Raw genomic sequence first — 21694 nt, 5'->3', positions numbered from 1 at the left:
TCTCTCTCTCTCTCTCTCTCTCTCTCTCTCTCTCTTACTCTCTGCTCTGTCTCCCTCCCTCCCTTTCCCTCTCCCCCTCCCTCCCTCTATACAGAAAGCGCCTGTTAAAGCAAGATATTAAATTGGCTTTTGCAACCAAAGATGGTAAGCTGACATTTACGTGCAAAAATGTATATTACATATGATTTAATGGTGTAACTTTGTTTTGATTATATATGTTCTTTGTCGTTATTGACAGTTTGCCCAGCTGAATATGAATGGCTTGTTATCATAATTGATATTTGCGAGTTTTTCAGGTGCCTGCGGATGCGTAAGTGAATGCAGTGTTTATTTGAGCTTGCTGTTGAATGACTTAAGCATGTTGAGAGGGCGTGGTTGTCCGGCCTTGGAGGAGGGAGGGGTGGGGCGAGGAGAGAGCGCGGCTTAACAAATAAAAAGGAATTAACTTCATCGCTTTACCCCTTCTCGTTTAATTTAATTCACCCCGAATGTAGACATTTGTTTTATGTGGTATTTCACTGACGCTATATTTTAGCCCCGTCTTTGCTGAAGAATGTATTTGCTTGGACACACAGGGTATATTTTGGCTATTACTTTCAGGGGGAAATCTGGACATTAGATGGAAGCAATTTTGCTATAATCGTGATGCACTGAGATGTTTAAACACACGATTCTTTCAGATGGAAGATCGTTTATGCTTAAACATAGTCAAACGTATTGGTTTAAAGTAGAGTCTTTTGTTGGAATTGGTTTTGTTTTGGTTTGTTTAGTTTTGAAAAAATCAGATTTTGAGCTTCTTATCACATGTTGCGGATATTTTATAGTTGACCTATTTTTAATCATTGGCACGGGTTATTACATAATATACGCTAGTCTCTGTCCAGGTACAGCACGTGCATGCCTTGAACTCGTGCGTCCTTTCTCAGTAATGGTTGGACTCCATTACTATGCCGTGAGCATGTACGGCATAAATTTCATTTGAATTTCAAATTTAATAAAGCGGGAGGTTTTTAATCATCTGCAGTTTTATTTGTTTGATATTAACATGCTTATTGACCGGGTCTGTTGACCAGCTTGGTCATTACAGGACAGCGAAAAGTTAATTAAAACGACCACGGATTATTCATCATATCATCTGCCTAACCCATGTCGCCTCCTTTATTACACACTATGATGGATGGGGGGTCAGATTAATTTCTCTGTTTCTTCGATTTGGACAGCAGCTTTTTGGGTGTAATTTACAATGGCCGATCAACTCGAGACATGGCCGAATAAACAAAAAAGGGGAACAGGATGGCTCTTAAAGCTAAAACAAAAACAAAACAACAGCTATATCAACGCGGATCACAAGATGTTTCAAAAAGTCATGTTCGATGACGGCCATTGTTTAGGCAACAATTATACATGATATTAGGCCTATGATTATTTTAAAAAAATCTATCGACACGTCAAACAATATAATTTGAGAGTAGTATAAAGTGGAAAGCGAGAAGCGTATTTATTATTATTATTATTATTATTATTATTATTATTATTATTATTATGTAGTGCTGTTGGCTACATAGCCTTCATTCAGCTGTTATGAAAGTTAAAAGGTAAAACATGAAAGACTAGTCCAATGATTTTATTTCAATTTGCCAAACAGCTTGAATATTTAACATATTCTAAAAGCAGCTGCAGAAATTAAGACAGGCTTACAATGGCAAAAACTATAATCTTTTAATTTTCGAAAATTTAACATTGTGCTTACAAATTAAGTGCACAAAAACAAACAGTGGAATTTTAAGGACTTGTAGCGATTTAACTACTTTTCCAAACATCTGTTGCACTTGCAAATGAACGTACACATTTGAAAAGTAAAAATAACATTTTGATTTGAATACAGCACAAATAAAAACCGATAACGTTACCTGCTGTAATTACTACGAGAACAACCCATCAACAATGATTATATTAACCAACATAATCTGACTCCAAACCCTAAACTATATTATGAAGGACACATTAAAGGTCTACCAGGAGCTAGCCTTCTGGATTTTCCCATCACCCCGTGTAACGCTAGGTAAACGCGCCTCCCGACCCCATTACCGTCGTAATAAAATTGAAGTTGAACAATTGTACTTTAGTGTAATGCAAAGCAGAAATTTTAGAGATTAGATGTCTACGTACCGTGTTTTTCTCAGAAGCATTATCGATTAAGCTTCGGCGTGTCCAGTTACAGGAGCATATAAGCTATAATCTGACGACTGCACAGTATCTCCTCCACACGGTGTACTGCTACAACAGCAGCACATGGAAGATAAATATTACTTTGGGAATTGAGCTTAATTGCGATTAACTGAGGAGCGGCTCGGCCACCTCTGGTGTAATCAAAACATGTGTTCAAGCCCTTCGACAAGGTTTAAAGGAACGTGCGAGACTGAAGAGGTGGCTATTTACCTAAAGATTCACGGATAGGTTGGCATCTGGAGAAGCCCGCAGCCACTTGATGCAGCACACTTTCCTTTGTTGATTGAAAGAACCTTGGCGTTTCAGATTGAGAAAAAATGTATGTGTGAAATATTTTTGTCCACAAAGATTGAACTTTCTGCATTGCTTTTTCTATGTAGTTTGGTTTACATGTAAGGGATATACATGTAACTATGCTATAAATACCAATATTGGCCCTTAAGCAGGGGTCACTTTAAACATGTTGACGTGGGCCCATACTGTGGCCTGTAATTGTTATATGTTTTGTTTTGTTAAAAATTAGAAACTTCAAATGCGCACCCAATAAAAACACCAATGTTCTCTCCTTATCATCCCAGAGTATAAATTTGCATTTTAAACGGTATATTATTGCTCCACATAGCCTATTTAGCTTACTCCAGGAACCCCAGTAAACCTTGCGAACTAAGAGTTCCTGTAAGTTCAAAAGGTGGCGCGCAGGTTGTTCTTTTCGGTCAGGCCCAACTGTAAGCCCCATTGAACAGATGTCCCAATTTAAAACCTTCTTTTCCCACATGTATGGTCTATATTGCCATCATGAAATCAAGCTTAAAACCTGTCCCACTCATTGCCATAATGGCCGCGTTATTCTGGACCACTGAGCACGAACAAAATGTGTTTAATATCGCGTGCTTTCGAAAAATTCTGCCGAGAGAAAAGAAAAGAAACTAGGCTCTGCACCGGGAAATGGATCGAGAAGATTTTTTCAAATATGGTAATTTACAAAGCAACTCAATAATCCGAAGGGCACTTGTAAAAGCCCTCTGCGACGTAAACTGCACGTAATTACCTGCCACCGCAATTAGCTGATCATGGAGAAATTAGATCGCTCAGCCTAGCATAAAATAATGTGAATAATTGTATAAGAAGAATGGACGAGCCCCCACTCTCCCAGAAGGGTGTTTCTTTTTATCAAGACCTAACACAACACCTCAAAATTTAAACGGAAAGGAAATATATCCTATTTTGTAAGTGGAAGTTTCTTTGTATGGTCACCACTGTAAAGAAAACGCGTGATTTCCTTGTGACCATTTTGTTTTAGGCCTAGTTATAGTTGCTTAATTTTGTATACATAAATGTCTTCTGAAGTTACACAAGTCCGCCATTTACTTCATTTACTACCCTTCATTTGTCTTGTATTTCAGAGTGGTAAATTAAAACAGCATAAACCTATACATTTTCTATAGCATATTCATATTTCAAGGTTTAATTTGGAGGGGAACTAATGAATAAAAAATATAAAAATACTAATATTTTGCGTATATTCCAATTATGACATCACACATTTTGATGGAAACAGAATTTTATCCAAATGTTTGGGTTAAAAATAAATTCTGAATTTTAAAACGAATTTTAAAACTATAAAGCAGCAATTGCTTTCTAGACTACCATATATATATATATATATAGTACGTTATACATTATACATATTTAATATTACACACACACAGACACACACAGACACACACAGACGCACACACACACACACACACACACACACACACACACACACATATATATATATATATATATATATATATATAGTAGTGAGAGAGAGGGAGAGATTTTGTTTCTTTTTCCATTTTGTGCTTTTTGTATGCAGTATAGGCTATGGGCTATATCAACTTGAATACAGTGATTAATCGCTGCCCTAAAAAGTTTTTGCCAACACTTCAGATTTGAGGTGATCGTACTAAAAGCAAAAGTTGTTTTCAAGATTTTTAGTGACCGCCCACTTGAGCGACAATTAGGTATCTTGCTTCGCATTTGTATTCCATGTTAAGATTAAGCTCAATTTAAAAAAAAATGTACCTGAGAAAAAACACAAGTGCAAATTAATTACTAATTGGACCACTGTGAAACATTAAATCCACGATTTTGTATTTATCACGAATAGGCCTTTTGGTCATGAACAGTCTAACCTAACGATGAGTATTTTCTGAGGATAGATACAAAAAACTGTAGTAGGTGTAGTCTTCAAATCACAGCTGAAACGGTAATATTATAGCCTACTGTATTTACAATAACAAATAACCATTCAATCAATTTTCCTCGGCCAGTACAGGCACAATCATTTTAACATCTCCTTCAAGTTATTCCCCGGTTTGCTCTTATCCCGACGTTTCAATCAGTTGTCCCCGAGGATGTAGTCGTGTTACAGGTCGAGAAGGGCTATAAGCTGCTCTGCATTACAAGTGAGTGTACAGCTTAGAGTAACCTAAATATTTTTGGAAGAAAAGCGAGCACGTACTTTGTTTATTTCTTTTAAAAGCCTACATGGTGGCTTAAATAAACATATTAAATATATTGTCAATTATTAAATATATTTCCATTCTCAAAGAATAAAACATTACAAGTAGGCTAGTGCTTGAGTCAGTTGAACAGAACGGACATCTTATGTTGCGTATTCTTTTAAAAATTCTACTGTTGATTGCATGTATTACGCTAGTTTTCTGTATTAAAATCCGTTAATAGAGCCTGCCTATGTTCATATGATATTAAATACATGAAACTGAACATTTACCAACAGTTTGTTTTCCAGTTATACGCCTTATTCGAAGCGTTTAAATCTGTTTTTTTTAGTTTACAGTAACTGCACAGCCTTTTTCCTTGAAGTGGTATAACCTACGTCACCAGGACTTAACAGATGTCCCATCGGTCCCTAGGGTCAGCGCTTTCAGTCAACCTAAATAATTGTCCTGTAGTAAGTCTCAGTTGTAAATTCTTCACAAAAGGCCACTCCGCGTGCAAGCTGGCCAGGGATATGTGGGGGCCACCACAGTAGTGACTTAAGAGAGGTGACTATCAACAGACAGAGGGAGGATTGTAACTAATGCACATGGAGGCATATGCACCAACAGAGGACTGAAAAGACAGCATCTAACTTTTGGATGGAATATTAACCATTTAAGCCTCCCCTTTTTACACTCAGTACTCTTGGTGGGGAGTACAGAATTGGTAGCTACAAACTTATATGTAATGGTGTAATAACATTTAGTCGGTTGCTTAATATGGCGCAGGCATTCTGGTGGATTCTGACAGGGACAAACATCCTGCCATAAGAAAACTGGCATAAGACAACAGCAATACATTTCACTTCAATTTAGACATCGATATGTTTTATATCAAACATGTAACCAATTCCATGCCATAATGTCCGGCCTAATTTTTAGGTGTAACTTTCTTATTTCAGTGCTAAATAACAGATGCCGGTGTTCTTTTACCACCGTCCCTGCCCCTAGAATGGCAATTATACTGCATTGTCAAAGAAAATAAATTATGAATTATCCTTAAGCAATGAGGCATGATGAAATTCTGCATCTGACTTATCACCACTGGGAAAAAAAAAAAAATTCCTTTTGATATATAGCTAGACTCTATATATAACTTCCCTATTTGACTTGAGTGACTATGATGTTCTTTATCTGCTTTTAGCAATGTACTCTTATCTTTCAGATAAGTAATGCAAATATGGATCAAATTTTTTTATTTATTAAGTCTATTCAATTTAGTTTTTACTATTTACACTGATTTCTCTATGTTCTATACATTATGAGTGCTGAGGGGTGATTCTAAAGTACCAGACTATTTTTGTGAATCCCTTTCTGTGGTTTGGAGTTTGCAGGTTTTTTAGTTTTCTACAATGGCTTAGCAGTTTATGATTGCAGCTGGGATCAGTTTGATGGCTAAACTGTGTCATGGTTTAAAAAAAATACGTATCTTTAAAAATAGAATTATTTGATCACAGCTAAGTGAACTTAATGCATAAATGTGATTTTGTGCGTGGATCTGTGGAAGTGCCACTTTTTTGACACAAGTGTGACGGCTTAAATGGCTGCTCTGCTCACATCGCGGTTCCATCCGTTTGCCGGGAGGTCGAGTAGAGCAGATGTCCGTCTGCTGTGTAAGCTGCCAAGTGAGTCCGGAGAAATAGTGCCACTGACACAAGAGTCCAAATGGCGCGACAAAGGATGTTCAGGAAGCGTCTCTCCGCCTGGGTGAGCCCCAGAGAGGGCCGCTCTTCTGCCAGAGACAGGGAGAGGCAGGGGGAGCCAGAGTGGGGGCTGGAGCTCCATGTGCTGACTTCTGATGTACAGCACACGCATGGCAGTGCAGAGGATTTTACACCATTATGCACATACAGTACACACACACACAGCCACAAACACATCCTTACGCATGCATACATACATGCACGATGTGCATGTAGACACACTCACACATGTTCAAACGCGTACGCGCACACACCACCTCTCACACACACGCACATGCGGTCTCTCACACGAACCCTGAAACACTTGAAAACAGGAGCAATCACACATACTCTCAAACACACACATAATGTAGACACAGAGCCCAGACAGACACCCATACACTCTGAGACTCACACACACACACAAACTCTGCATTCACCCACATTCATATGTACACACATGCAACTTTTATACACATGTAAAACACACACAACAGACACCATAGACACAGATACAATTTTAGTGCAGACTGGTTAATGATTGAATACTTTTTAAATTAGCATACTGTTTGAGTCTAAATTCAGTCAAAACTGAACAAAATTACATTTTGAAACATTTTAAAATTTAAACTTGGCAATCATTATTACTCTCAGAATTTTCAGTAACCAAGAAAAAAAGTAAAGTGAATGTCTTATTGGTCACCACAATCTTAACTTTTTGTGGATGCAGGAGTTGTGATTGTTGATAGCAATCATTTCTTACTTATTAAATGTACAATTTGGCTTATTGTGCCTTTCTCTGTCCTGCATTTGCATTTGTAAATAGCAAGTTACATAGACATTTATACATCTTGAGTTATGTAGAGTCTATTTCATCAGTATTCATTTAATGACCAAAATATATTAAAATTTCTTAATCAAATTAATATGCTGTATAGTGTGAATGTAAAGTAAAATACTGTGAAGACTGATGACTAAAGCATATGCTAGGTTTTGGAAGCAGAAACTGTCTTTTGCCCCTGTTACTGTTGAATAAATTGCAATTGTATGCATTCTGAAGGAAAATATTTCAAATGTTAATGGATTTAAGGGGATCTATGTTCAGTAATGCCACACATTTATGTTACAGAACTGTTACAGAACAAAGAAATCTCTGACATAATTTAGTCGGAAAGTCGGATAAGTTGAGTAAGTCTTAAATGTGCTTTAATGCCTCGTGCTAGTCTTTCTCATGATGGCTTAAATGTAGTTTATCGCTCATTGCAAACAGAAAATATCTTCACCCTCATTTTGTAGTGGGCAAGTTTAAAATTCTTTTACTTAGTCTTTTTCATTGTTTCAGCCAAACTGACATTGTATATTAAAATGTGCTCATTTGCTACTCAAGATGATGGACAAATTGCATTGTGGGTAGATTGGGCTCCATTTTAAAAGTAGGTGTACCCTGTCAAATTCTGTATGTTGACAGTATGGGCTTGCTTTGTGTGGGCTGAGAAAGTGATCCAAACATTGGCTATTTTCCGGCCAGTGAGGTTTAAAATTTTTTTAAATTTTATTTATTTAGTATTGAAACATGGGGCTGACAGGCACTTGGACAATCGAAGCACAGGTGTGCAGCACTGCTGTATTGAGGGGGTGCATTGGACCGTAAAGAATGATATAAATGTCTGGTAGATAAAATGGCCAGTTAACAATCTTTTGACTGCCCTAACCTCTGGGCCTTTGTCAGGGATCGATCAGCCAGCTGCCTCTGGAATTGTCAGCCTGGCCCGGAGCCCTTCTGGCTGGTAAATGGAGTGCACTCTAAAACACTCTCATGTCTAAAGTTTTCACTGGGGGTAAAATGCAGAGAAACTGCATTTCAGTGATGAAAACTTAAATCTGATTGGATCGAATGCGTTGTTTTAACATGGAAATCACAAGAATGTGTGCTCCAAATACACATTAAAAAAGCATGTCACAAAATAAGAAATAGTCTCGAATGACCCAAAGGGAATTTGGATCTGATCAGTAAGATCAGTGGTGACCCATCAGGAAAGAGAGGAAGCATCCTTTCTTCATAAGCCTCTGTTTTGCACTGATGTTTGATGGTGATAATACATGTTTGGAATTTTAAATACTATAGTCAACAGGTACTTGGTATTTATAGTCATTTTAAAGCTTTGAGAACATGTAACCAACATGATGGCTGACATTGTCTCTGCTGCCTTCTTGCACAAGTAGTAAAATTATAGGACATATAAAAATTCCAATGTGACATTAAAGACATATAAATATAATTGAGTACACTTCAACCAAAGATGAAATGTACTGTAGCATGAGAAATTGATATGAAATCTCATGCTGACAACAAATTTTCTTCCATTTAGAATAACAAATAACAATGACTATAAAGAAACATATCTATTATTCAAAGTCAGCGAATGCGTTGTTAATAACAAATTGTCTTTCAGTGCTATTGATCTGTCTTATAAATGATTTAAAGTACAAGGATAACAATGTGACTCTGACCTATAAACAGTATTTCCATGAAAGATTCATATGGGCCCATAAATGGCACTAGATCCAGTCTATTGTGTTGTGTAATTTGCACCGAAAGTAGTTATGAAAGAAAAACAAGCAGGGTAGTAATTCCAAAGAGTGCGCACAGTGGTGAAAAGACATTCAGAGGAAGTAGTTGGCAATGCTGCCGTGGTAACGGTTGCTCCTGGCACCTGCCCTGTCCACTACATGCCCAGGACCAGAACAGCCACAGCTGTCATGCTGGGGATGGGCTGCCCCTGTTCCGCATCACTCTGCCAGTCTTCTTGTCGTCCCATTGTCTGGGCGGGTCATCTCTGACGGGCACGGTTCTGTTCACGTTCCCAGACCAATGAAAGGATCATCACCAGTACTCATTCTATTCTTGGTAGCTTTGTTCTCTGACTTTGTCTCCTCATATTCTCTTTAAACAAATTTTGTTCAGACCTTGGATTAAAGGATTTTTTTTGTAAACAATCTGTATTGTTCGCTTTCATCCAGAACAAGAATTTTCTTGACAACTGAATCTTTTTTCTCAAGCGTTTAAAAGCATTCAGTAAATAATATTAGTCAAAGGAAGAAACTGTAATATGTTTTCTGTGATAGATTATTCAAGAGATGGAGATAGACTTGCAAAAAAGTTTGCCCAAGCAAAATCTTTAGTATGTTAACCAATGATAGTTTTTGTAAGTGCACTTGTTTGTGATAGCATGTAAAAAGAAAACATGTTTGCTGTCAATAACAACTACTGTAGCAACTGTGGTAAAAGTATATGTATCAAGGCATGTCCAATTTATTTACATTCTGAGGGTTTAGGAGCCGAAAATTGCCCTCCCTCATGTGGATTTATATTAGAGTCAGAAAGGTAATGACAAACTTAAACATTCTAAAAGTAGTTTTACTGAGGCTCGCCTCAGCCGTCCGGTCATTTTATTGACACTCTCTGAGAGCAAAGCTCTGCTCTCTGTCAATATGGCCAGCAGTCTCGGAGACAAATACGCCAGGCAGCTACATAAAGTTAAGTACTTGGGATTAGCCCCGGTTTTTGAACTTCCAGTAATTATCCTCTCCAAGGCATTTTGTCCGTCCGGGATAACTGTGGAAGTCTGTGTCTGCCTGTCACTTCTGAAGTGTGGGAGGAGAGAGCAAGCAAGAGGCACAGGAGGAGAAAAAAATGTTTGCCTTCATTGTTAGTTTGATAGCAGAAGGGCAACAGGGGACAAGGATGAACTCTTTTGTTGTTTTTCTGCAACAGCAGAAACTCCAGCCTTAGAGATTGCTGATGATACAATATTCACAGTACTTCAGTAATAACTCCTGTAGCTAAAGGAATGTATCCTATTTTCTTATTTTACTTCTTTAAAGAGTTGTGTGTGTGTGTGTGTGTGTGCATGCATGCGTACGTGCGTGCGTGTGTGTGTGCTGTGTATGTGTATGTATTATGTGTATATGTTTTAATAAAGCTGGAATAGTTTGAGGAACTATTATCTATACATGCATGATGCACAGACGCAGAATAGATAATGGGTAACGTGTTAATGGGTAACTACTGTATGGTAATACCTAATCTTAGGCTAAATTATTTGTTATTCAGAATGTGTCCCTGAAAAACATACAAGGCACACACTACTGTGCCTTACTTATTATGAGTAGGGTGGCAGTGTAGCATAACGGTTAGGGAACTGGTTTTACAGCATCAGTTTGAATCCCTGGTGGGGCACTATTATTGTACCTTTGAGTAACATACTTAACCTTTAAATATCCAGCTGTATAACTAGGTTGTATGGAAAAAGAATATACTGTACGCTGTGTACGTCACTCTAGAAGAGTGTTTGCTTTAATAAAAATGTCAGAAAGAGAGAATATGGTATGTAAGAATTAATTTCTTTTTAAATAATATAAAGCCAGCTATACGTGCATATCATATTTAATACATAGATTTTATATGTGATGTTAAATTTCATAATCTAATTAAATTATCTGTCATAAATTACTAAATGGAGTGTACCGTACAAATAACTACCCTGCCATTGTGTCCTCCAAGTTGTGTTATCTAACTGATAGACTCACTTCTGAAAGTTTCTTTCTGTGCTCCCTCAGACAATATAAACAGTAGCTGAACAGCAGGAACCAGAATGATTTAATTAGGGTTCAGGCCACCATTTCCCTGAAGAGAAAGTGTCTTTTTCCATTAGGTTTGTTTATCATACAATCTGTAGGCTCCTTTGTCCTTCCCTTCCTTGACTATTGTTTTTAATCAGGCAGCATCCTTCCTCTTTGCTTATAATTTATGCTAAATTGACAGGCATACCGGGCAGGTATCCCAGGAAATCATTATGTCGGAGCCTAGGTCACTAAGCATCACTGTCACCAGGCTTTGAGCTTATGATTATTCTGGGAGAATTTAATTGCTACAGGTCTATATTTTTTAACCCGTCTCTTCTGTGCATATAAAAAGCATTTTCCCCACCCATGCTGTGTGTTTGTATGTGTGTGTGTGTGGTTTTTTCTGTTTTTGTTGTATTCTTGTTTTATAGCATATTTTTTAAAATAAAGAATCTCATAGTATTGCATCAAAATTGAAAGCACATAATACTTAAATCCATTGCTGATGTAGTTCAGCTGAACGGAAGCCTCAATGTAGACCAAGTAAAAGTTCAGAACTTATGTTAGCGTAACATCCTGAGAGTAGCTTTTCTTTTTTGTATCTCCTCCACCTCCAGGAATTATTTGATGTCATTTTATTTGATATTAGCCACACTTTATTATTCTTACCTGCAACCAGAGAGCTCAGGAAATCAGCATATCACAGGTGTATCAACAGGTCTCTCACTGTCTCCATAAAATGTTCAAACATGTTCCATTTGTGTCATTCTGTTCTTTTGCTAAATACATAAAGTGTATCTGTCAAACAATAGCCCTTATACACATGATTGGCTTTTTAAATTAATCTGGCACTCTGACATTTCTGGACAAACCAGTTTATGAAAACTTGAAATATAAGTAAGATTATGATTTGTGCGTGTGCGTGTGTGTGTGTGTGTGTGTGTGTGTGTGTGTGTGTGCGTGTGTGTCTGTGAGTACGCGCAGGGTGGGATGGAGTGGGTACAAGGAGGGAGCAGCGACACACATCTAGCCTTGCAATTTAATCACTGTATACCCAGGGAAGTATTGACAGTTGTCCTGTGGAAGCTATTAAAGTTGCTGTCCAAGGTTAAATGAAATTGCAGTTTATCAGGGAAGCATTGAGAAAATAAGGGAATCTGTTCATGGCTGTTGATTAATGTGGAGCGTGATCAACACAAGGGGTTCATTAAGCCATACATCACAGGGGTAATTCAACATGTCATCACGCCTGCTGTCTCTTCCCCTGACACATTGTGAATGTGTGTGTGTGTGTGTGTGCGTGAGTGTGTGTGTGTGTGTGTGTGTGTGTGCGTGAGTGCGTGCATGCATACATGTGTGCTTTCGTATGTGCGCGTGTGTGTGTGCATGCATGCACGCATGTGTGCATTTGTGTGTGTGTGTATGTGTGAGAGAGAGAGAAAGAGAGAGACAGAGAGGGACACTCCCTATGGTCATTCTTGTCAGGTGACACAGATTGTATCAGGACAGTGTGAACATGCCCCCATATGTATCTCCATTGTGTTCCACATGGGCCTTTGATTTATTTATTCACTGCATCACTACGATAAGAGCAATGTGGCGGTCTTCACTCCCTACAGACCATGAAGGGGTAGGGTGGGGTATGTTAAAAAGGCATGTGAGAAAAACATTTTTTCAGACACTATATTGTTGATATTTTAATTTTCTTGCAGACATCCATCAGTTTAGTATTGTCTCGTTATATCTGTTTAGAGTAAAAAAAGGACAAAAAAAAATTTGTTCCCAATATTTATTTTTTCCATTATATATATTAGATGCAAGAGCGATCTTTCCTGGTCATTCTCTACCACAGAGTTCTTTTGGTCGCAGCACAAGAAAATCTCACGTCCTCTGCCTTCCTCAGAACCAAATCCTGTTTAACCCTTTTTGCTTGATATCCTTAATTGATTTTTCTCATCCTTTTTTTTCTTCTCCCTGCTGCCAATTGCCTTCAGTGTCCAGCCTCCTAATCATGAGGCTTTTTTGATCTCTTGCAGTTTTTGCAGGCAGCAGACATGCATAAATAAGGGTATGCTAATAAGGCCCAGTTCCTGATGTCATTTATTATCAGGGATTTGTTTACAGGGGGATAATTGATGACGCCAGGGGGACAGCGGAGAGTCGGACATGAATCACAGCCGACGAGTCTCTTGATAAGGAGCTGAAAGTCGGCTGTAATTAAGCAGGGCACTGGAGACCAATTGTTTGTAGAGCGATTTTGCCAGGGCTAATTGACACTAATTGTTTAATCTGATTTTCTTCCCTTCCACACCACGACCAACGTGTGAACAGCAAACTCCTCCGCTCAGTCATCCAGGGAGGTGCATTAATATAGCACTGTATAGTCGGGGGGGAGTGTGGGCATTTTGGAATGTGCCCCCGTGTGTTTAATCAATGCACGTAACGGCAGACATGCACCTCCCTCCCCCTCCCCATCTGTGAGTAGGCAGTGACAAAGACAGGAAAATGAATTGGGGAGACTGACAGACACGCTGTCACAGGCATGAATGAGTCTAGGTTATTGGGTAACGCTGTACATTTTGGCATGAAACAGACATAAAAAGTGTTGTTCTTCTTAAAAAAAGGTGTTTTTCTTAATGTAGAAAAAAGACACCTTTGAGGGTATTGCGACCGAGAAAGTCTGGAATACCACATTCTCAGAAATACCAAATTCATCATGAAAGAACAGAGCATTACCAATTTACAAACTTCATTAATGTTGGTAAATTGGTAATGTTCTCCAGACATGTTCAGACCAGAGATGCAAAAATATCTCCTGAAATAAAAAATAAAAAACTGTTGAATAAATCCCACTCTCCATCAATTTATCCGTGTACCAGAACTTGATTTGTCAGAGTAGTTGCGGGGACGATCTCTTTAAGAGTGCTGATTTATGGGATTTTCACTTGGACCTATAAATTAACACAGTAATACCTATTGCCCTTCCTCTCCTCCCAGTCACCCCTCCAAATACAATGAGTGTTAACTGGTGGGGTGCCACACTTGGGCTGATTTAGATGCTGGCGCACATTAAAAAGCATGAAATCCCTGCTCAGTTTTGTGAATTTACCATATTTCCCATGTTACATTGCAGATACGGAGCTCGAGCACCCAGGCTTTTAAACCTATTTCAGGGCTTGGGCTCTATATTCTAATTTGCTGATGCCTCACTGAAGAAATAACATTGGACACACATATACAATCGTGCTGATATAAAGGCTTGCAGCATGCACACTCCCATTTTATATTGCTTTACAGGGCTGTAACTGAGGGGAGACTCCATCTAATCACTGAACTGCTTTGTCATTATCTATGATTAACAAATTAAAGCAACTATTTGATTTCATACTTTGTTCAGAAGAAACCTGATTGAACAAAAATGGAATAATGTATGAATATAAAATGTATAACGTAGGCCTACATGCATTAATCATGTTTAAAGATAAAGCAATACAGTAGCTGTATTGAATACCATCATTGATTGCATGCATGCGTGCGTGCATGCATGTACAGTATGTATGTATGTAATCAACCCTTCTTTTTCCTATGTCCCTTTATGCAATAATCAGTTCTAATGTGAACCAAATATTGTGCAATCTGGTGGCTCACCGCAGTATTGTGGAAAATTCTGTTCAGAGAGTTTACCCCATGGAGAGTTTGACTCAACTTGGCTGAGTGAAAATATCGAAATAATGACAGTATCATCTTTAGCAAACTGTACATGTATCCATTTAGAATCGATTGCTCTACTGAGCCAGGTAGGCCATTATACATTAGGGACCCAGAAGGAGCTAAATCTGCCAAGTCTCCCAACTCAGGCAGCTGTGGAAAGATAGCTTCCAGGATATGAATGGAGATGCTAGAAATATGTACAAAATAGTACAGGGATGAAACATATATAATCCTATCAGCCCAAGAACACGGATTAGCAATGAATACTGGCTGAGTTTCTTTAGCAATAATTGATGGCTCAGTCACTAGCATGATAACATGGACTGTGACTGGGAACAAAAACATTCAAAACAGAAAAATTAAACAGACCTTGAAAAAAGTTGAAGAATTTTAATGGAAGAATTTAATGGTTTTACTCATTGTTAATTTAAAATGTCAACACATTTTTTCACAGTGTCACTCACTGAAAATAAATAAATAAATAAATAAATAAGAATAATCAATCAGCACAGTGATTCTTTTTCATGTGTAGTCAGAATGACACACACACACACACACAACCAAGTGAAAATGCATCTGGAAAATGTAATTCGCTGCTAGCGATGGTTATCCTATGAAATAGATAATCTGCTATGACTTTAAAAGGAAATTCCCCAATGTTATCGTGGACAGCTTTTGAAGCTTACACTGCCGCACTGTGTTTATCTGAGCAGGTTGAATAATGAACTATAAGAGCTCATTAGAGACAAGGGGATAAGGCTTCCCTCTCCATCTGATTAGATCCAGCAAGTCTTGAGTAATGAGATGATGATAGATGAATCCCTACAAATGAACATTAGATCTAACATCATTACATTTAACTGCAATTAAGCTTGTAGCTCTTTTTAATTAACACAAACTATGGCAGGATATTAACGATTATTACACGAGGTTATGAAAACAGCAGAGTGCATGCCGTACCGTCGCCATGGCCAGGCCGTGCATATGCAGGGTATCTATTGGACACCTGTGGTCGTAAGCAGGCACAGCTGTGGGGAGATTCGGTTATGGCCCCTGAACTGTATTAGGGCTGGAGCTGGTCCGCCCCCTTAGAAACCTCAGCTTGAGGTCAGCCGCATTAGGTCCTTTTACATCCTAGCAATGGGCCTGTGGCTTTCCTCTTTGTACACGGACACGCACAGGTCCGCCATTAGCCCGGAATGACTCCCCTTAGCACAGAGCAGATTTCCCAGTGCTTTTCCCCAGCAGGTGTGTTTTGTGTGCCTGCTTCTCACCATGTTAGGGACCCTAATCTAATGATCTCTGCATCCTATCCCACAATCCAGAGAAGACTCCCATAAAGCTCTGTGCACCTATAACTCAGTACTGTGCACATCTTCTTTCTCAGTAAATATTATCTATTAAGGCTAGAATTTAAACCTCAAATTTAAACTTCAGGCAATCTATGCTTTAGTAATTTGGATATAGTCAGAAGTTTAAAGCTGGTGTTTTCGAATACTTACTCCACCCCAGATTTTGTTCTGTTCAGTTCTGCTCCTTGATGTTATACACCATTGCAGCTACCCTCTTTATAATGCTTCTATCCAGGGACACAAACTGTTGATTAAATGAAGGGGAGGGAGTTTATTTTGCCTTTAATTGGTATGACAGTATCTTAATAGAACTGTTTTTTGTTGTTGGCCATGAGAAGTCTATTGTCTAAGAGGATAACTGGTGGTAAAGGATGACTATTTGAGCTTGGGACGTTTCAAAGATTAAAATATAATTCATTTGTTAAAATGTTTTATTTATGTTTGCAGCAGTGGTTTAACAGGTTAACGCAATTTGTGTGTGTGTGTAGTCTCATTTAGTTTTGGTTTTAGAATGCTTTCTGTTAATACTGCTCTTTTGTTGTTAATTTTGATGATGTAGAAACCGCTAACACAGTGATCATGTCTGAAACAGTATTAGTTCCGGAAAACTTTTACCTGAAGTGTATGCATCTCAAATTGGCTGATTTTATTGGAGGCCGTTTTAGTGCTGCATTAAGCGTTATTTGCATTTCAATTAACATTTATCTTGTCCGTGTCTGTTTTCAATGAAGTTTTCTGATTTATCGAGGAAGACTGCCTTTACTTTGTGCTGATAATTGGATGCTATTGAAAGGATGAGTTTCATTGATTTTGTCAATGACCGCGAGCATTAACGGACCAAACCTTAGAGTGTCGGCGAGGTCTGTGTGGAGCCAGGATCAATGCCTGTGAATCTTCCCTCTTGGGTTTTTTTTATTTACTTTAGTCTCCATTGATTGAAACGCGCGATAGTTCAGGCCGTTTTTGTCACTTTGATGCAAACTTTCATTATTTCTCTGTGCGACTGTCTTTATTTTCAGCAACAATTCAGTAAATACCCTCCTTCCCCCCATTTACATAATGAGGGGAATCGCTTTGACCTGTCTTATGGGGTCAGCCATGGACCGCAGTCTCTGAGATTGCTGCTCGCTCAAAGGAAAGCAAGAAAATATAATGGTACATGGTTGAAATAAGATACGCGGTTGATTGATTGCAAATGATTTTGTGAGAAGCACAATAGAAAATAGCAAACAAATACATATTGTCACCAAGTTTTGTAAAGTGAAATGGATTGTGGGTGAATAAATGTGATTATCAGACCAATTCCTTGTGGAAATGCAAGGTGTGAATATTGATGGTTTATTAGGAATGCAACACTCATGCATGTGTGTCTGGGTTTTGTTTATATTGTTTATACCTTTTTTGTATTCAGCTGATGTTCCCTTTCTGATTTGACGCTTGTATTGACTAAACAGAAAATCTCCCTTTTTCATCCTTTTTTCAATGTATTACTTGACTTCAAACGGATAACCTGTGGAATCTGCCTTGTAGTTACTGCCTCTCCCAATTCATATTACGATATAGCATATGTACTTCGTGGACATTGGGTAGGCCTGCTTCTGCTCGGCTTATTTCCTGCGGAGTTGGGAGAAAGGTCATCGTCGTGTCCTAGTGGGATTGTCCCGACTGAATGTAATCAGCAAACACTTGTTATTCTGGGGAGGTGCATTTTCTTTTATTTGCTGGTCGAGAAGTTAATTTCCCTAGTGACCTTTGTGTAATAAAATAGTATTATCTGTTTCAGGAGGGACCAGGAGGGAGCAAATTAGCTTTCCGACAGCGCGTTGTCACCGAGGTGATCAGCCCTTATAAGTTTATTTGCTTTAATTAGATTAACAGTGCAGGGCAGACAAGAGGCTGTCTGGGAGGAACAGTATGCTTGAAGAACTGAAATGGTCCTAATGGCATTATGTATTGTGACACAAGGGCAGGGCGTTTGCACTGTTTTGCATTTCAGGGATCATATTCTTTTTAATTTAGACGATTTTAGTTTCGCATTCCAGTTCCACAACCGTTTTTTTCTGTCAGGAGTTATGAAGAACCAAATTTCTTTGTCATCTTGAAAAAAAGATTTTATTTGTATCTTGTTAGTGACGTATAAAAAGAACCGAAACTAAATGCAACTGAGTATTGACTGGGTAAATGAAAGTAAGACTGGGTACTCATTGGCATGTTTTGAGGTATAGTGTTGTCATAGAGCTTATATTGAATCTCATATACTTGAAAACATTTTTTTTTTTAACCGGACTGGGAGCATTAAGTCTGGGCTCCCCGGCCAAAGCATTCAGAGCACACATCCATTACTTAGAGAGAAGAATCTGGTGACTAAAGAAGTTATTGTGACCGTTTCTCACACCTAGACACGAACATATGCCATTTGATACCCTAGAATTTGTTTCAGCAATTCTTTTTTGTTAATCCTTTCCCCGTGTTCCAGTGAATTAAGTGTTGTTTAAAAGAAATCTCTGGTATTCCATTGTGTCAGGTAAAGCTTTGCGGTCGACAATAATCTGTCAGCATGGCACAAATGACCTATTAGGTTTTTCGTTTTTTTTTGGTTTTCTTTTCTTTTTACCCTGATGTGCAAAGAAAAATTATGACATCATCCATTTTTAACTCCTTTTAAGTTCTGTTTTTTCACTGACTGGGCCATGCTATAAGAATATCTTAAAACAAGAACTGGGAAAACTGGGAACATCCAATAATAATAATAAATTAGGACACAAGAAAAATGCCATTAAAAGGTCTTGCACAACTGGCAACAGACCATAACTTTGGTGAAGAATAAACTTGGGCTAAGAATCTCCATGTCATTAGTCTCTCTCTCTCTCTCTCTCTCTCTCTCTTTCTCTCTCTCTCACTCTGTTTCCCTCTCTATCTCTATCTCTCTTTCTTGTTCTCTCTGCCACTCTTTCTCTCCTTCTCTATCTCTCTCTCTCTCTCTCCTTTCTTCTTCTCTCCAGTGCAGGCCGTGAGGGTGAGCACCGGGGCTGGAGGCCAGGAGGGAAGCCCAATGCATTGCTGACCCCAGGAATCTCCTTTATTATCTGCCCTTTGTGCGCGTCCTCCTCGGCTGACCTGTCAGATCATTGAGGCCCCGTCACAGCCACCTACATTATATCCTGTGTAGGCAGGACATTCATGCTTTTAGGGGTTTTTGTAGCCCCCCATTGTCATTCACGCGCTGCTGAGAGCTGGGGCCGAGGATGTGAGAAAGCTGGCCCCGGCATTGTGTCCCTCTCCGCTCTTTACCAGCTCCACGGGGGACTTCCTTTTTAATGTCGGGGTAATCCGAGGGCCCGGGACCTGGCCACAGGCGAGCAGGGGTGGGGAGTTCGGTGGGCAGGGGCTTAAATCTGCCCTAATGGTGGGTTAATGTATCGCCGCGGCCCTGCCCGGTGATCTGCGAGCTCAGAGGTTTCAGCCACAGGGATGTGCTGTACGCACGCGGAGAAACCGGCAGAATTTACGAGCTCGGCCAGTGCCCTGATGCAGGGACACAGTCTTTTCATGGGGTGCTTTAGGGTGTTTTGTCCTTAAATTCGACTAATGAACTTACCTAAACATGGCTGTCTTTTATTATGCATCATGTGCAGTATTTGGTATATAACACCCAGACTACTGTGTCTGTGAATACAGTTATGAGGGAAAAGCAACAGGGCTTAATATCCTCATATATCCAGTATACAGATGAATACTTGAACAATGTTTAAATATCCTGTTCATAGTACAATGCTTCACTTGGGAATTTAATCTGCAGCCTATTGTTAAAGGCCAGACATTTAACTGCTCCACAAAGCCACTGTAGGTACATATATGTTTGTTTGCTGGGAGTAGAGGTGGTAATAAGAGTTTAGTTAAATTGAGGTCAGCATTGTTGTGTGGCTAGTTTTATGCTTTCCTAAGGATTGTGCTTTTAAACATGAAATTGCAAAGCACGCTTGCTGTGAAGTATATTGAGCTAAAAGGTCAAAGGTTACAGCGTATGCATGCACAGTATTGACGTCCTGAAGTGAATTCTGTACAGGTCACGGCGTAAGCAGCACGGCGCGATGTCTGTGTGTGGCGTGAAGGCGGAATTTCCCTGAGACGGCCGCGATGGTTGTCACAGTGGGACCTGCTGCTGATGTTAGGGATGTCAGGAGCATGCTGGGATAATCTCATTAAGCGTGACTCCTCCGGCATGTTTCCCAGCAAGGGAGAGCAGAGCTTTATGAGGAGCTGACGTACCACACGCAAACTGCTCCTGTATCCTGAGACGTGGACACACCAAGGGCGGGTTAATGGCCTGACAGGGTCTGCCTTTAGTACGGCACAATCTCTAAACTTTTGCTCAGGTTCAATCAACATTCACCGTTTTATTTACTGATAAATGTCCGTTTTCTCCGCAGACAGTACAGCAGGTTATTTTGGGGGGTGTGTGAAGTCATTTATGAGCGTGGTAGCAGTTGTTATTTTTCCTGCTCAAAGGACATCATTTTTACTTTCATCTCAGCATTTTTTGACAGATTCTAAACAAATGTGTCTCGTTTTATTCTTCTCATTAGTAGGGATGATAAAACAAACACTGAAATGCAGCGATTTAAGCAATTAATTCTCAGTCATTTTATTTATTTTTACCTTTTTTGATTGTACAAAGTATTTCCAAATTTTACATGAATTCTCCCAGTTTCTCCTGGAACTTCTAACACATGCAAAAACTCCAGTTACAGTGAAGCAAGAATCATCTGCTTTTTGCCGGCAAAAGTTTATGATCTTAAAACTTTTTGAGCTGGGCAGACAGGAGCTTCAGCAGCAATTATATCTTTTTTTAGGTCACTTGGACTAAACAGTAATTTTCTTTGAATGTGCTGCTTGCGAGATGAAAGCAGGAGTTGGTCTCTTCACGTGTAGGAGGATCTGTTTACAGGAGTTGACAGCTACATGTGGTGGTACAAAGCTCAGTCATTAGTTAAAAAAAGAAAAATAAGAAAAAGCAAATTGCACTTAAAGCTCTACCCACATTGTTATGACAGTCCCTGTCTCCTATTAAATGATGTAATTCATTGTGCATGTTTTTTCACTTTAGTGTAAAACAAACAGATTCGATCATGTCGCATGACTGGCACAAAACATATACATTAATTACTCGGTGTGCGGTTTGCACTCGGAACTGGTTTTAGTAATCAATTACAGCCTCACATTTTTAGAAGAAAGTAGCCATCTTTGCTGGATGTAGAGAAATGCTCCACCGTTGAGGTCCTTGTCAATCAATCAAAATAAGTCTTTATCTTTAGACACATCATCGCAGCAGTTAAAGCAAACAAAAACCTATTAGTGATTCTGAGCAGAACGAAAATACAGAAGGAGGAGGTTAAAGCAAAATAGCAATGACTAACAAAGAGCAATCCATTGCAAAGCTGCAATCAGCAGCTAAAGATCAGCTGTCAGGATGTGTTATATGCCACCATTTCTATATGAATAACATCTTAGAAAATAAACAATTGTGGATAATTATTTACAGACG

The 21694-nt window shown here is 39.0% G+C and overlaps 1 protein-coding gene and 1 long non-coding RNA gene across 3 annotated transcripts in view; one reads left to right on the top strand and one right to left on the bottom strand.

Annotated features, from left to right (window-relative positions):
* sp8b (sp8 transcription factor b) overlaps positions 1-2318 on the bottom strand; it is a 6405-nt gene extending 4087 nt beyond the window's left edge. Inside the window, exon 1 of the mRNA XM_064348134.1 lies at positions 2170-2318. The gene's annotated coding sequence lies outside the window, so the exon portion shown is untranslated. The remainder of the gene's footprint in view (positions 1-2169) is intronic.
* Positions 1-21234, top strand: part of LOC135261654 (uncharacterized) — a 22041-nt gene extending 807 nt beyond the window's left edge. For both annotated transcript variants that reach the window (XR_010332006.1, XR_010332007.1), the window contains exons 2-3: positions 95-144; positions 19152-21234. This is a non-coding gene — a long non-coding RNA (uncharacterized LOC135261654). The remainder of the gene's footprint in view (positions 1-94; positions 145-19151) is intronic.
* Positions 21235-21694: the final 460 nt, after the last annotated feature.

The sequence above is a fragment of the Anguilla rostrata genome, chromosome 1 (assembly GCF_018555375.3).
Source record: "Anguilla rostrata isolate EN2019 chromosome 1, ASM1855537v3, whole genome shotgun sequence".
In the NCBI taxonomy this organism is placed as follows: Eukaryota; Metazoa; Chordata; class Actinopteri; order Anguilliformes; family Anguillidae; genus Anguilla; species Anguilla rostrata.
Note: the sequence above shows the minus strand (reverse complement) of the source record. Positions and strands in the feature narration are given on the sequence as shown.